Below are 14,041 nucleotides of genomic sequence, written 5' to 3' on the forward strand. Positions count from 1 at the left end.
GCGTGAGGACAATCCCCATACCACTCACACCAGTGGCCACCAACAACCATTTTCTGTCAATGTAGGGGTGGGCATTATGCAAAATCACCTAATAGGACCTTATTTACTGCCGCCCCATTCGACTGGTCCAAGTTATCTGGTGTCCTTGCGAAATGTGCTGCCACAGTTCTTGGAGACTGAACCCCTTGTTGTCCGTGAAAGGATGTGGTTTCAACACCACGGTGCACCAGCCCATTTTGATGTCAATGTCCGTGAGAACCTCAACAACTCATATCCTTATCGTTGTATTGGAAGGGGAGGCCCTGTCCCATGGCCAGCCTGATCGCCAGATCTCACACCCCTGGACTTTATCCTCTGGGGTTACGCCATAACGGCGAGTATGAAATCCGCATACGAACGGATGAGGATCTGCTTGCTGACGTCCAAACTGCCCATCTCCCGGTACAACAGACACCAGGGATCTTTGAGAAAGTACAGCAGAACTTCATGGCCTGTTTCCATGCGTATATAGAGACTGACAGTCGGCACTTTGAACAGTTACTGTGAGAATCATAGCTTTTATCTGGTGTACGCTCCATATATCCGTAACGCAATAAACATCCATTTCCAATCATTGGTTCTCCGTATAATCGGTTGTGGACCCACTACCACTTGTTTCAATCTGATGCAAAAGATTCGAGACACCCTATAGACTTATGACCCAAAATATGACTACCACTGCTCACTGGGAGCCTGAACTCAACCTGGTGACGTTGCAAGCATGTGATGCAGTAAGTGTATGAGCTGACCAGAGACGAGTGGGGAATTATTCTACTGGCCATAAGGGCCGTAAATGCACCTAACTGCACGATATCTGATACATTCTTTTGTGCACAACCGTGAAAGAAATCGTCTCTGCGTGCCTCCTGTGACATCGCTTTCCAATAACAGTGAATGCAGTAACACCAATGACACTCGCAAAAGTGTGGCGTAATTTGATTATCATCTGTCTGTCTGTCTGTCGAGCATGTGGGGGAAGACAAATTGAACATTTGTGAAAGGTAAATTGAAACATTGGTCCTAAATGTTGTTGTTGTTGTTGTGGTCTTCAGTCCAGATACTGGTTTGATGCAGCTCTCCATGCTACTCTATCCTGTGCAAGCTTCTTCATCTCCCAGTACCTACTGCAACCTACATCCTTCTGAATCTGCTTAGTGTATTCGTCTCCCTCTACGATTTTTGCCCTCCACACTGCCCTCCAATACTAAATTGGTGATCCCTTGATGCCTCAGAACATGTCCTACCAACCGATCCCTTCTTCTGGTCAAGTTGTGCCACTAACTTCTCTTCTCCCCAACCCTGTTCAACACTTCCTCATTAGTTATGTGATCTACCCATCGTTATCAGGAGAAAGAAAACTGGCGTTCTACGGATCGGAGCGTGGAATGTCAGATCCCTTAATCGGGCAGGTAGGTTAGAAAATTTAAAAAGGGAAATGGATAGGTTAAAGTTAGATATAGTGGGAATTAGTGAAGTTCGGTGGCAGGAGGAACAAGACTTCTGGTCAGGTGACTACAGAGTTATAAACACAAAATCAAATAGGGGTAATGCAGGAGTAGGTTTAATAATGAATAGGAAAATAGGAATGCGGGTAAGCTACTACAAACAGCATAGTGAACGCATTATTGTGGCCAAGATAGATACGAAGCCCACACCTACTACAGTAGTACAAGTTTATATGCCAACTAGCTCTGCAGATGATGAAGAAATTGAAAAAATGTACGATGAAATAAAAGAAATTATTCAGACAGTGAAGGGAGACGAAAATTTAATAGTAATGGGTGACTGGAATTCGAGTGTAGGAAAAGGGAGAGAAGGAAACATAGTAGGTGAATATGGATTGGGGCTAAGAAATGAAAGAGGAAGCCGCCTAGTAGAATTTTGCACAGAGCACAACTTAATCATAGCTAACACTTGGTTTAAGAATCATGAAAGAAGGTTGTATACGTGGAAGAACCCTGGAGATACTAAAAGGTATCAGATAGATTATATAATGGTAAGACAGAGATTTAGGAACCAGGTTTTAAGTTGTAAGACATTTCCAGGGGCAGATGTGGACTCTGACCACAATCTATTGGTTATGACCTGTAGATTAAAACTGAAGAAACTGCAAAAATGTGGGAAATTAAGGAGATGGGACCTGGATAAACTGAAAGAACCAGGGGTTGTACAGAGTTTCAGGGAGAGCATAAGGGAACAATTGACAGGAATAGGGGAAAGAAATACAGTAGAAGAAGAATGGGTAGCTCTGAGGGATGTAGTAGTGAAGGCAGCAGAGGATAAAGTAGGTACAAAGACGAGGGCTGCTAGAAATCCTTGGGTAACAGAAGAAATATTGAATTTAATTGATGAACGGAGAAAATATAAAAATGCAGTAAATGAAGCAGGCAAAAAGGAATACAAACGTCTCAAAAATGAGATCGACAGGAAGTGCAAAATGGCTAAACAGGGATGGCTCGAGGACAAATGTAAGGATGTAGAGGCTTATCTCACTAGGGGTAAAGTAGATACTGCCTACAGGAAAATTAAAGAGACCTTCGGAGAGAAGAGAACCACGTGTATGAATATCAAGAGCTCAGATGGCAGCCCAGTTCTAAGCAAAGAAGGGAAGGCAGAAAGGTGGAAGGAGTATATAGAAGGTTTATACAAGGGCGATGTACTTGAGGACAATATTATGGAAATAGAAGAGGATGTAGATGAAGACGAAATGGGAGATACGATACTGCGTGAACAGTTTGACAGAGCACTGAAAGACCTGAGTCGAAACAAGGCCCCCGGAGTAGACAACATTCCATTAGAACTACTGACGGCCTTGGGAGAGCCAGTCATGACAAAACTCTACCAGCTGGTGAGCAAGATGTACGAGACAGGTGAAATACCCTCAGACTTCAAGAAGAATATAATAATTCCAATCCCAAAGAAAGCAGGTGTTGACAGATGTGAAAATTACCGAACTATCAGTTTAATAAGCCACGGCTGCAAAATACTAACGCGAATTCTTTACAGACGAATGGAAAAACTGGTAGATGCAGACCTCGGGGAAGATCAGTTTGGATTCCGTCGAAATGTTGGAACACGTGAGGCAATACTGACCTTACGACTTATCTTAGAAGAAAGATTAAGAAAAGGCAAACCTACGTTTCTAGCATTTGTAGACTTAGAGAAAGCTTTTGACAATGTTGACTGGAATACTCTTTTTCAAATTCTAAAGGTGGCAGGGGTAAAATACAGGGAGCGAAAGGCTATTTATAATTTGTACAGAAACCAGATGGCAGTAATAAGAGTCGAGGGGCATGAAAGGGAAGCAGTGGTTGGGAAAGGAGTGAGACAGGGTTGTAGCCTCTCCCCGATGTTATTCAATCTGTATATTGAGCAAGCAGTAAAGGAAACAAAAGAAAAATTTGGAGTAGGTATTAAAATTCATGGAGACGAAGTAAAAACTTTGAGGTTCGCCGATGACATTGTAATTCTGTCAGAGACGGCAAAGGACTTGGAAGAGCAGTTGAACGGAATGGACAGTGTCTTGAAAGGAGGATATAAGATGAACATTAACAAAAGCAAAACGAGGATAATGGAATGTAGTCAAATTAAATCGGGTGATGCTGAGGGAATTAGATTAGGAAATGAGGCACTTAAAGTAGTAAAGGAGTTTTGCTATTTAGGAAGTAAAATAACTGATGATGGTCGAAGTAGAGAGGATATAAAATGTAGACTGGCAATGGCAAGGAAGGCGTTTCTGAAGAAGAGAAATTTGTTAACATCGAATATAGATTTATGTATCAGGAAGTCGTTTCTGAAAGTATTTGTTTGGAGTGTAGCCATGTATGGAAGTGAAACATGGACGATAACTAGTTTGGACAAGAAGAGAATAGAAGCTTTCGAAATGTGGTGCTACAGAAGAATACTGAAGATAAGGTGGATAGATCACGTAACTAATGAGGAGGTATTGAATAGGATTGGGGAGAAGAGAAGTTTGTGGCACAACTTGACTAGAAGAAGGGATCGGTTGGTAGGACATGTTTTGAGGCATCAAGGGATCACAAATTTAGCATTGGAGGGCAGCGTGGAGGGTAAAAATCGTAGAGGGAGACCGAGAGATGAGTACACTAAGCAGATTCAGAAGGATGTAGGTTGCAGTAGGTACTGGGAGATGAAGCAGCTTGCACAGGATAGAGTAGCATGGAGAGCTGCATCAAACCAGTCTCAGGACTGAAGACGACAACAACAACAATCCATCTAATCTTCAGCATTCTTCTGTAGCACCACATTTCGAAAGCTTCTATTCTCTTCTTGTCCAAACTATTTATCGTCCATGTTTCACTTCCATAGATGGCTACACACCATACAAATACTTTCAGAAATGACTACCTGACACTTAAATCTATACACGATGTTAACAAATTTCTCTTCTTCAGAAACGCTTTCCTTGCCATTGCCAGTCTACATTTCATATCCTCTCTACTTCGACCATTATCAGTTATTTTGCTCCCCAAATAGCAAAACTCCTTTACTACTTTAAGTGTCTCATTTCCTAATGTAATTCCCTCAGCATCACACGACTTAATTCGACTACATTCCATTATCCTCGTTTTGCTTTTGTTGATGATCATGTTATATCCTCCTTTCAAGACACTGTCCATTCCATTCAACTGCTCTTCCAAGTCCTTTGCTGTCTCTGACAGAATTACAATGTCATCGACGAAACTCAAAGTTTTTATTTCTTCTCCATGGATTTTAATACCTACTCCGAATTTTTCTTTTGTTTCCTTTACCTCTTGCTCAATATACAGATTGAATAAATAACATCGGGGAGAGGCTACAACACTGTCTCACTCCCTTCCCAACCACTGCTTCCCTTTCATGTCCCTCGACTCTTGTAACTGCCATCTGGTTTCTGTACAAATTGTAAATAGCCTTTCGCTCCCTGTATTTTACCCCTGCCACCTTCAGAATTTGAAAGAGAGTATTCCAGTCAACATTGTCAAAAGCTTTCTCTAAGTCTTCAAATGCTAGGAACGAAGGTTCACCTTTCCTTAATCTTTCCTCTAAGATAAGTCGTAAGGTCAGTATTGCCTCACGTGTTCCAGTATTTCTACGGAATCCAAACTGATCTTCCCCGAGGTCGGCTTCTACTAGTTTTTCCATTCGTCTGTAAAGAATTCGTGTTAGTATTTTGCAGCTGTGACTTATTAAACTGATAGTTCGGTAATTTTCACATCTGTCACCACCTGCTTTCTTTTGGATTGGAATTATTATATTCTTCTTGAAGTCTGAGGGTATTTCGCCTGTCTCATACATCTTGCTCACCAGATGGTAGAGTTTTGTCAGGACTGGCTCTCCCAAGGCTGTCAGTAGTTCTAATGTAATGTTGTCTACTCCTGGCGCCTTGTTTTGACTTAGGTCTTTCAGTGCTCTGTCAAACTCTTCACGCAGTATCGTATCTCCCATTTCATCTTCATCTGCGTCCTCTTCCATGTCCATAATATTGTCCTCAAATACATCACCCTTGTATAGACCCTCTATATACATCTTCCACCTTTCTGATTTCCCTTCTTTGTTTAGAACTGGGTTTCCATATGAGCTCTTGATGTTCATACAAGTGGTTCTCTTATCTCCAAAGGTCTTTTTAATTTTTCTGTAGGCAGTATCTATCTTACCCCTAGTGAGATAAGCCTCTACATCCTTACATTTGTCCTCTAGCCATCCCTGCTTAGCCATTTCGCATTTCCTGTCGATCTCATTTTTGAGACGTTTGTATTCCTTTTTGCCTGCTTCATTTACTGCATTTTTATATTTTCTCCTTTCATCAATAAAATTCAATATTTCTTCTGATACCCAAGGATTTCTACTAGCCCTCGTCTTTTTACGTACTTGATCCTCTGGTGCCTTCACTACTTCATCCCTCAGAGCTACTCATTCTTCTTCTACTCTATTTCTTTCCCCCATTCCTGTCAATTGTTCCCTTTTGCTCTCCCTGAAACTCTGTACAACCACTGGTTCTTTCAGTTTGTCCAGGTCCCACCTCCTTAAATTCCCACCTTTTTGCAGTTTCTTCAGTTTTAATCTACAGGTCATAACCAATAGATTGTGGTCAGAGTCCACATCTGCCCCTGGAAATGTCTTACAATTTAAAACCTGGTTCCTAAATCTCTGTCTTACCATTACATAATCTATCTGATACCTTTTCGTATCTCCAGGGTTCTTCCATGTATACAACCTTCATCCTAAATGTAACTGCGGAAAATAATCCTAGTTTGTATGTTTATATATGCCAGTAAAAGGTATTCTCCCATAAAATCGGATGGTTCTTTTGAAAATAGGAAGAGGATTTTACTAATGTGCTCCTCTAGCTTCGCTATGGTTAAAGCAGCAGATTCCTATTTGTCAGGAGCTGATTTTAAACACCTGTCTGCCCTTCGTGATTAAAATGTTTGTCTGGCCTTCACAATCCCTTCAGGCAATGTCGGATGACTTCTGTACCATGCTTGGGGCGAACTGCTTGCCTCATGATTTTCCCACTGGGCCACGTGGGAAGCCACGGTCCCGCCCCCACCACAGCACAGCTCTGGCCTCCATGGGCCACCCTACCTCAGGCTAGCGTGTCAGGGCTGCAGCATCCAGGCTGCTCGCAGAGGCCTGATTCCGCAGCGTCTCCTCCTCCTCCTCCACCGTCACGTCCTCTCCAATCACTTGAGGTATGGGACACACCCCTGTCCACCTCGGCAACTCCATCGACTAGTAGTGACAGCATTAGTAATAGAGAACATCCTATGGCCAGTGGCAGTTCCCTCTCCGATCCTTTCAGTGAAGGACATAAGGTCAGTGACACCACATCACAGCTGGAACACTCTGTGACAGCAGACACCTTTGAGGAGCAAATTCACGAGGATCGAGAACCCGGCAGGAGGGTACTGCGACACTGTTCGTTTTCTAGCGGCATGCCTTCCTGTCTTGGAAAAAGAGACACCTCTTCATTATCTTGGAGGGAAAAATGACCTGACAACGTGGAGCACCTCAATCGCCGAGTGGTTTCGTAAATCTACCTTGAGTGCCATACTGTCCCATTTTTCTAAGGAGGGAGTCAGAGGCTCAGCTGGTGCACTCAGCCGAATACTACACCTGAACATCCATACGCGTGTCTATGATCTGGTAAATGGAGAGTCTAGCTATATCAAGCTCCCTAAAGATATAGCTAATTAGCATGCATGCATAAATGTCCAAAATGAAAAGGATGAGGCTTATTTTGCATAGTCAATCCTGGCTTACGAAAGAAATATCAAACGTAATCCACAACACACATTACAGTACGGTACATACATTGACATTTGTCGTGTGCATACTGTAAGACCTTCAGTACACACACCATCAGATTATTTGATCTGTCACTCTAAGGAAGTAGGCGAGTTTCAGCAACATGTCTCGTGGTCTTATCACGGCGTGTTTATCTTCTGCTGTTTGGTCAGATGATAGAAATGCCACTTGCACGCTTAGAGTAGCAGATTGACGGTGACCAACTTTAAACAGAACTTGATTAATTTTCACACACATTTATTAAAATAATAACAAGTATAAAAATTACTTAACTTGTTTCTGGATGCTATTTACAATTGACAATCTGAGGTTCCTTTGGTATTGGTACGTTAATCTTATTCTCACATATACCTCTGATACTTGACAAAAGTGTCTCTACATTTATCTTCATGGCTATGTACAGGAATATGGTAATCTTATTAGGCACAGACTGAAACTTGACTATAGACTGGTACGGGCAAATGCAGACTGGTAGAGACTGGTGCAGACAAATGCAGACTGACTAATCGGAGGTCTGTACACTCGTTATAATACCTCGCGCATTCATGTATCACTGCGCGAGTGTGATCTGCGAGGAGAAAAGGTTCTACGTTAGCAGCAATCTCATTGGCTGCGTTACATATTAATACGCGGATCGGCGGAAGCAGGATATGGTCCTTCTCTAAGGCAGCGCCATCTCGTAGTGGGGAGACGGACGAGTGCTGCGCCTGCGCTGTTGAGCTTAGCAGGGCGCGCTCTAGTGGGAATGTTGTGTACAGGCTGACTACGCGGAGCTATGTACACAACAACATTCATAAGTGTTATAACTTTGATAGTATCGACTTCCCCATCAAGATCCAGGATATACATAAATTTGAGGCTCGGAATATCAGTTCATGTTTATGGCCTGGAGAAGAAAAGCAAGTCAGATGAGCAAGACAAACCTATTGTCGTCCACCCCCTTCCACTTCTTAAACTATGCCTGTGAGAATGAGCTGCATATAAACATGCTGCACTTCTCTGAAGATGATAATTACCACTATGTTTGTATCAAAGACATGTCCCAACACCTTACCTCCCAACTATCAACTGATCATCATGTAAAGCATATTTGCTTAAGGTGCCTGAATTATTTCTCCTCAGACAAGTTATTAACGGCGCATCTAGTGGACTCTGCTTCCATTAATCCGGTACGTATTATTGTGCCTACTGAGAAAAACAAATTCATAAAGTTTAAGAATTCTCACCACCAGGAGCGATGCCCATTTGCAGTGTGCGCCGACTTCGAATGCCTCCTCGCTCCCGTGACCCGCTGTGAAGATGACCCTACAGCCTCGCACACCACCTTCACAGAGAAACACGTACGGACGGACGGACGGGACTTCAGCAGGGGCTCGCCTGGCCCCTGGTTGGCGGAGTCCTAGTACGCTTAACCTACTTTGCCTCCAGGTCTTCTGTTTTTTTTTTTTTGGTTTGTATTTTCTTGTTGCCCTTTTCAGGTTGTTCAGGCTTCTTGGTGTCTGCGCTGCAGACACTGGGTGGGCCCATGACAGGCCGTCTTCGCTGCTCCCGGCGCGGACGGCGTTGGGAGCGCCTTATTTCGACGGCTGTTGAACTGCCGCCGGAGCGGCGGTCATCACTACTTGCGCAACTCTCTGCAGCGTGTCGGCAAGGTGTGTTACCTTGTCGATTGCCGCAGAGAGTGCGGAAATTGCTGCAGCCAGCCCCCCTCCTTGCGCTGTTGCGGTGGCGCCTTGGCTGGTTGCTGCTGGGTGACGTAGAAACACGTACAATGTGTGGCAGTGTACAGAATTTTATCGTCCTATGATTCCAGTCTTAACCGCTACATATCTCATGTCGAGGATAATCATGTGTTTTGGGTGCTCACTGGGTTTATTGTACAAACCGACACATCTAAATCGGGAATTTCTGCCGTCCTCCAAAAGGAGGTCGAGGGTCAAACGCAGCCATTAGCGTATGCGTCTCGTCGGTTTACCAGTGCCGAACTGAAATATTCAGTTTACGAATGGGTATCATTAGCCGTCTTGTTCGCAATGGAGAAGTATCGCTTTTATCTCGAGCATATAGTGTTTCAGCTAGAAACCGACAATCAAGTATTAAGGTGGGTGCTAGCCAGGCCGCATAAAACTGGTTGTATCGCCAGGTGGGCAGAACGCATTTCAGCGATCCAGTTTGAGGTTAAACACATTAAGGGGACAGAGAATGTGCTCGCGGATGTCCTCACTCAACATCCATCTAGTGAAACGGAGGAAGGCAATCTTAGTTGTGTCGTGTTGGGCGGTATTCCCCATTTCTTTACTAACGCTGCCGACCATCTGGATCAGGACCCCCTTGGAGACCAGTTAAGGTACGATTGTCAGTGGGGGAACCTTTGGATGGATACGCCATTAGGAATAGGAAAGGCATCTTGTGTAAAAGGGTGGGACGTGCCAAGGAGTCAAGATCTGTATACCAGCCACACTAGTACGCCATGTATTCCATTACGTTCACAACCTATCTTATGTCGAGGATAATCACGTGTTTTGGGTGCTCACAGGGTTTATTGTACAAACCGACACATCTAAATCGGGTATTTCTGCCGTCCTCCTTACAGAAGATTAAGGAGCATTTGAGTTGCCCGTCTGTGGACTGAGACGTTAGAAAGATGGTTTCTCGGTGTTGGTTGCGTTGTGTGGCCAAGCCTAAGAACGCTCTTGAACAGGGCTTCTTGAGTCCCACCCCATGGACAAACTCTATATCGATTATGTGGGGCATTTAACTTTCACCAAAAGAGGCCACGCTTTGGTTATTATTGACGCGTTTTCGAGGTTTACCTGGCTTCTTCCGAGCCGTAACGTGACTGCTGCTACTACTATTGCGGATTTGACTGACGTATTTAGTGTGTTTGGACACCCTAAGAAAATTGCTAGTGACAATGCGCCAGCCTTTCTTTCGGCTCCCTTCAAGGCTTTTTGTTTTCAAAGCGGTATGAAGCACACGACCACCACTCCATATTACCCGCAGTGCTCTTTTGCAGAGAGGGTCAATCGTAATCTCAAATCTGCACTGATTATCTTCCATGAGAAGACGCCCAGTAAGTGGGATTCTAGTCTCCCTTGGCTTAGTTTTTTCCTTCAATAGTGGAACCTCCACTATTTTGAGATCACGCCGTTTGTTCGCGTGTTGCTGCTCGCAGGGTCGCTGACAAAAGAGCAACGAGTGGAGTGTTCGTGGTTGGCGAAATTAATTAATCTTCCTCCACTTCTTATTATTAATCATTGAGTTCCATCTGTTATTATTAGTGAAGTTCAAACAATGATATTTTTCTGCCTAGTGGCCGCTAATGCCCCAGCTACCTGCCCTGGATGTCAGCGTATTTTCACGGCAGAGTATCTTACCTCACCCTGCCGTTGCTGTCCGGTAAGGCATGTAGCTCGACAGCCTCCTTGATTGTGGTTCGGATAGTTTGTTCTTTTGGACTACCTTGGTCGGAGTGGTTTCTTCTGCTTCTGGATGTTCTAAACACAAGATTCTGAAGATGCAGTGCTGTCCACTGGTTCTGCTTTGACTGGTTATTCCAGCTTTGTGATGGTTACCAAACATTAGGTAGATTTTACAAGAGTGTTCGTCTGCGTTTAAACTGTCACTAGCTTGAGTTGCCATCCAGGTAAGCGAATACAACTCTTGGCTGCCAGTCTCATCGGTTACAAAGCTGAGCGAATTTCTCAGGCCGATGCTTGGAGCACTGTCTGAGGCTCACTTCTCTCTTACTTTGATCAGATTGTGATGATTGTGTTTTTTTTAAATATTTTACTATCTCTTGGAGAAGTTAATTGTTCTTAAGAATTAACTATCCAGGCCTTCAGCCATTAAATTGTTTTTTGAGGTATTACTCTTGGGGGCTCCAGCCGACAAACAATTTGAATTTCTGGTCAATAAGGCCTTCAGCCATGAATGCAATTTGTCTAAAAAAATTTAATTACATATTGTCTCTTAATAGTGAAATTTGGTGATTTTGTTTTTTTAAAAGAATATTTTAGTATCTCTTGGATAAGTTTAACTATTTTTAAGGATCTGCTATCCAGGTCTTCAGTGTTTCTGAGTTATTACTATTGGGGCCTTCATCTGACAATTAATTTGAATTTTTGTCAATAAGGCCTTTAGCTGTGAGTGCAACTTGCTTAGGTATTTTTTATTAAACATTATGTCTTAACAGTCAAATATGATACTTTTTCCTTATTGTCTACCTCATTTGCAGTTGGTTACAAATAAAGTGTATGTGATTTCTTTTTTTAAAAAAAAAAACTGAGCAACCAGTGGTAACTGGGTAAGGCCAAAGGTAGCAAAGGTATTTGCAATAATAATAATTCTGATGGACTGTGACCTATATATACTTGAAAACTATTCTTACTTGGATATATATATATATATATTCAGGCTACACATGCATTGTGCATGAACAAATAAATCAATGTACAAATATTTTTTCTGTTTATGATCACATGACATATGCACACACACACACACACACACACACACACACACACACACACACACACACACACACACAGACAAACTACTTACACTATGATAAAAGGGGCATTCTGCTATTCCGCAGACACTCAGACACACACTCTCTCTCTCTCTCACTCTCACTCTCATGCAATCAAAGTCCCTCACACCTTCTCTCACTACAAGTGAGTGGTGTGAGTATGGGAGAGTTTCAGTCCCATCATCACAAATGACCCTTTTTCATCAAGATGCGACAGGCCGATTTTAGACTGCAGCACAATGTAAGCCTCATGTCCTCTCAATCGAACGCGGCGGCTGCACTGCAGAACCGTGAACACCACCGTTCAGGCACCAGAGAGGGCTCTCGATGCCATACAATGTACGCCCTTAAGCCTGCCTCTGGGTGGCACCTTCCAATGTATGATATGCATCCATTTTTGAGTGTAGACCTTCAAACTCCACACTCGGCACTCCATTCACCTTGTCCTTTATAAGACCAATAACCTTCTTGTTCTGTGGAATAATACTATAAGGTTTATCGGCCATGTATGAGGACATCGAATTCATTACCGTGGCACCCCACTTTTCATAAGGATCGCAGTCTTCACCCAACAGATGAAGCTATCTGTATCCATATAGAGTCATTTAGTATCTGTGAAATGAGTTTTCACAAACTCATAATGAAAGCGGTACATGGGGAGTTTGAACAGGTCTAGTATGCACATCGCCATATAAATAGGTTTCGTACACTCTACTGCAGTCTTCGTCATCTCCACAACAACGAAGTTCTTATTGAATATGGTGATCCGCTTAAAATTTTTACAACTAGCACTCGTAATTATAATCAGCCAAAATTAGCGGAATTCAGATCCGCTATAATGGAAACAACTGTTCTTTACAAATGCCTAAAATGCATCTTTGTGACATTATCAGTGGATTCTTTTTCGCCTTCGTATTTTCTACCCAGAAATGCAGATCTGTCCAACAACAATGAAGAAAATATGAACTCAGTACAAGTATCCAGTGATGCTGGCACAAAGATGCTGAAACATGTTTGGGCATTTATGAACAACAGTCGTTTGAGTAATAGGTGGCTCCGAAGTCCCGTAATTTAGTCTTAAAACACGCCTACTGTTAGAGCTCCAAAGCCAAATGGTGATTAAAATCAACAAACCTGCTGAGCTGGAACCTGACTTCATTGATCACATTTAGACTACTTTAGACAATATTTGACAGTAAATTAGTTACAAAGAAACGAAATATGAATAAATAAGATAAAAACAGCTGTGAGATGTAGTAGTACATCTTCTAATTCCAAAACAAACGTTGTGCTTCTTTTGCCCCGTCTGTTACACTAGTAAGCGAGACTGTTACAGTACTGGTTCCAATGAAGCGTACACCTCAATATAATGGTTCAAGCACACATTACTGACGCCCCAGCAACCACCTAAAAAGAGTGATACTGATTCTTTACCTGTGTGAAATCCGTTCTCCAAGACTGACCTTAACATACACTTTGTTGCAAAATACACATGTGGCCGCGTAAGGTTTTCACATTTCAATTGAGAAGGTGAGTGTTTCAGTTACTCATCTCGTGAAACGTTTGTATTCACACAACGACAGACAGGCAGTTGGTAGCACTTTCACACACAACAGCAACCTCCTGCGTCGGCAGTACAGCCCGATAGCGCAACGGACACGTGAAACATGGCCAGGAGGTTGTGTGTGGTTCTCAGTTGTTTCCTGTTTATTCGTGACGCACGCTTATGTGACGAGGATCCTAATCAGTGCGTGTGTTCCGAGGACGTGACACGCTGAGGCTTCTCTGCTCTCCAGTGCTGCCGCACGTGAGGAATCGACACTAATGTTCCACAAACCTCTGACCAGTCACGTTTCTAGTTTCCTGTGGTGCATAATAAGGGTGTAATAACAGTAATAAAGGAAATTCATCCTGTAATTTTTATACATATTTTAAAGACACGAAGTTACTTTTGCGATTCTTCGTAGAGCGATGATTGTTGTTTCTAGTTTGCAATATGAAAACTATATATTTCTGAGTAAGTTTTTGAAACATCTAATTAGTAATCGACGGGCATGTCTAACATCTCTTGTGTGACCTGCGGAAATCTCCAAAGCTCAGCCGTTAATAGTATGTCTTGTTCACGCAGACCGGATTCATGATTGCTGATCGAATTACTTC

This window comes from Schistocerca gregaria, chromosome 5, assembly GCF_023897955.1.
Source record: "Schistocerca gregaria isolate iqSchGreg1 chromosome 5, iqSchGreg1.2, whole genome shotgun sequence".
Taxonomy (NCBI): Eukaryota; Metazoa; Arthropoda; class Insecta; order Orthoptera; family Acrididae; genus Schistocerca; species Schistocerca gregaria.